Raw genomic sequence first — 4699 nt, forward strand, 5'->3', positions numbered from 1 at the left:
AGAAAACTTGTGGGGCTACTTTATTAGACAAAGTGTATACAAAAGACAACCAATATGATTCTGTTAACGATTTGGAATCATGGATAAAGGGACGAAATTTCAAACGCTTCGCTTGTTGTTGTTATTTCTAATGCCACTTGCCATGCTCGCAAGCCTGCTTTGTGAAACCGAGCAAATTTAAGGCAGAATGTACGTTTCTTGTTTTTCAGTGGCGCCATCTATGGCCCCAAGAATTCGACTTCTGCCACACCATACGTCGCACCCGTTTATAGGACGGACTCATTCATACATCCATTCATTCATCCACGGATCGTAATTTCGACCTGAATTAAAGAACGATCGATCTCCAATCCAGTACCGCCAGAGGTATTGATTTAGTATGGGAACACGAAGGACTTTGGCGAGTCGACAGATTTAACGTGCATCAGTCACTTTACTACACGGGGAGTCTTCGGTCGACGGGGTTCGAACCCACGAACTCTCAGACATGGGCCCAGCGCCCTACCTATCAGGATATCCCGGCCCCAAGCTTCGCTTGAAAACTTGATTGAGTCGATGAAAATTCGAGTCTTTGAAGATATTCAGATGAATCAACAACTTTATAGTTATGTAAACAAATTCTTTCTAACTAATGATCTTATAATCTTGTAACAAATATTTGAGGGGGGAAATTTTGATAAAGTTGACAAAATATTTATATTTAAATATATCTCTTAAAAATTACATGCATATATTTTGCTTTACATTCATTTTCATTAACTCAGTTTAATTTTGGAAACTTTATATCACTTTTAATAAAAGACCCAAAAACCACAGTGGTCTTCTGTAGGGGATAACGAACCGTTTTTTCTTCTTCTCTTTTTCTTCTTTTTCTCATAAATAACAGTATAAATATTTACAGCCTAACAAATACATGGTTATGTAAAGTGAACCATTTTGTCAAAGGATTAGGCCATCTTGTAGATTTTGAACTTAAAAACTAATTTTAAACGATATAGATTTGTACATAAAAAGTAATGTTTGTAGAAATCTGTGAAAATAAAATATTGTAACAAAATTACATGCTAGAAAAATTTCTTTTATTGTCTATGTGAAAAACAATACACATTTCTTCAATGGATGCTGTTGAGCAATGTAAAAATGTAAAGGAACATGTTTAACTTCTTTTCGCTACTAATCAATAATTTTATATTGACAATTTTTATCATTTACATTCAAAAAAATTCTTTAAAAATTTACAAACTAAGGTTACTTAAAATGCTTACTATTTTGAATATTTGTCGGTTGCAGAATAGTTAGATAATTCATGAAGGTAAGAAATCTGAATTTATCTTACACGTTTCACTAAAATATAAAAGTGGACGTTTTTCTAAAGCATGATGAAGTTTTTCTAAACGTAAAATTTATTTGCTTGTATAAAAAATTTAAAAAATCATTTAAAAAATTGTTCTTAATACAAAGAAAACGAGAAAAAAGGACATTTTTAATCAGAAAAAAAATTATTAAAAAATAAAATTTCTTTTTTAAAAAAAAATTTAAAAAGGTCCGACAAAAAAAGAAAAGATACCATCTCGTCGTCAGTTCACATGATTATATCCGCAAAATATAGCGCTTGCTAATCTAATATATATAACTAGGAGGCTCCGCCCCCTGCTCGCTAACGCTCGCCAACCCCCGAGAATTGTTACGCAATCCTATGTGGTTCACGCCTTGAACCATGGCTCGCTGCGCTCGCTCGCCAATGAACACAATGTTCTAGCACAAAGACATAATATATTATCATCAAAGACATAGTATTTTATCATCAAAGACATAGTATTGTACTTATGTAGATGAATTCTACCAATGTTCTTATTGGCTTTTAAAAAAGTATATTAGCTATTTAGATTGTACATGGTGAAAAAATCAATACATTAGCTAAATAAGAAACCTATTAGCAAAATAAATTATCAAATATTGCTTCACTAATATTCTGCATTTTAAAGCGTGAAAATTCAATGCATAAATAAACGCGAAATATAAAAAAAATTCAATGCATTCAATACAAAGACTTAAACGTTTTTTAGACGTTTAGGTAGCTCCCAGTAGAAAAATATCAATTCAGCAGCGGCCTTTTAAAGCATTCTCACTTCAATTAATTAATTAATTCCTAATTGAGTTTAAATTAAATATTGTCATGTTTTTAGTGTATGAATCTGAATTGAACAACCTGATAATGCTCACTCTGGTTATTGTTGTCTGGTTGCTCACTACATGCTCTTGCGCGCCGAATCCAATCAATTAAAAATGAAAACTGTTGCCAGCGCGAGAAAGGAAATATCATCTGTTTTATTGATACATACATACATACGTACGTACGTATTAGCGTTTTATATAATCTAGATTCTCTTATGTGGCTCCCAAATTTTGGCTGTATTTCTTTTCCGCTGGTGGCATCATTTTTAAAGAAGTACTTTGTACAGCTAAATAAGATTCTTTTCACAACACTTAAATATTTACTTTATTTTCTTCATATATACAGAGAACAGTCGGCAAAGAATTCTGTTTGGTTAAAAAACATTTCGCTAAAAAAAGAACGAATTCTAAAAGAAATAAAAATAAACAACTTAAAAAATAAAAATGCTGTTGCCAGCCATAGAATTTTTTGAAAATTAGCTTTGCAACATAAATCAAAATGACATAGAAGCGCAACTAGATCAAAATTATGATACCTTGAGCGCTTGACGTAACAAATCCTTCAATTCTATAAGTGTTGTATCGCCAAATGCCCAAATTAACAATTGTGTTTTTAAAGAAATTCTATAAAAAGTTTTAAATAAAAGAAGCTACTATCCATTTACTTCTACAACTGCTTCTTGAAGAACTTGGCTCATTAATTAAAATATTGTTTTAATTTTACAGTACTAACTTTACTTCTACTTACATTATTGCTATGACCCTCCTTCATTACATTTTACAACTTCATGCTAAATTTGAGGACTTTAAGTTGTTTTGTGGTTGAATACTGACATTTAGAAATGTGTACATAAAAAAAGTAATATTTAGAGGTTAAGAATTGCCTCAGAAAAATTTGAATTGTTGACACTGAATTTAATAATGGAAACAATCGTTTTTGTGAAATATATATATATATATATATATATATATATATATATATATATATATATATATATATATATATATATATATATATATATATATATATATACATATATACATACATATATACATACATACATATATACATACATATACATATATACATACATATACATATATACATACATATATACATACATATATACATACATATATACATACATATATACATACATATATACATACATATATACATATATATATATATATATATATATATATATATATATATACATATATATATATATATACATATATATATATATATACATATATATATATATATACATATATATATATACATATATATATATATATATATATATATATATATATATATACATATATATATATACATATATATATATACATATATATATACATATATATATACATATATATATATATACATATATATATATATACATATATATATATATATACATATATATATATATACATATATATATATATACATATATATATATATATACATATATATATATATATACATATATATATATATACATATATATATATATACATATATATATATATACATATATATATATACATATATATATATACATATATATATATACATATATATATATACATATATATATATACATATATATATATATACATATATATATATACATATATATATATACATATATATATATACATATATATATATACATATATATATATATATATATATATATATATATATATATATATATATATATATATATATATATATATATATATATATATATATATAGTGTTTTTAATATTTCATTAGGGAGTGTTTATTGTACCATATGAACAACAAAATAGTTTTCTTAAACCACCATAAGAAATTTTAGGCAAATTTTAAAAATAACTAAGTAAGAGACATCCGGATTTGGTTTATAATATGCTCGATCTGCTTGTCATCAATGTCTGTGATATGGTGCAGAGGAATAGCAAATTTCTGAAATCGTCGACCTTTCGTTGATCTCAAGGGTTACTTGATTTCAGCGGTGGTTTGGCAGGTTATTTTCTTAAACTTGGTCATCAAATGAAAATTGCAACAAAAAAAACCCTATAAAACTCACAAATTTCCTTTGAACCACAATAAGGTTCAGGTTACTCGAGTATTACACCTTGATAGATAATTTAACTCCCTTGTTAACCATTTAAATCCCGTATTTAAGACATTTTCACTAAAAAAAATTCAACAAGTAAAAGTGCACATGCTCAACAAAAATAATTAAACCAATCTTCCTACCAAATTTTAGCTGAATCTCGCCAACGGTTTTAATATAGCTTAATAATTGTAACCATATATGTATTTCTGTAATAAAATAGTTTTTCACACAACTTTTGCTTATAAAACTATCGTTTCTGATATTAAATAGTGGTTTTCTGAACATCCTGTTTTGCTGCATGTTAGAATTCCTGATATTTATCTTCAGTTAAATAAGTTTTAACGAAATTAGATAGCAGGAACTCTAGCGTTATTCAAAGAAATAGCAATGATAAATACAGACAT

This window comes from Parasteatoda tepidariorum, chromosome 7, assembly GCF_982258835.1.
Source record: "Parasteatoda tepidariorum strain Cologne lab strain chromosome 7, Ptep-v5.0, whole genome shotgun sequence".
NCBI lineage: Eukaryota > Metazoa > Arthropoda > Arachnida > Araneae > Theridiidae > Parasteatoda > Parasteatoda tepidariorum.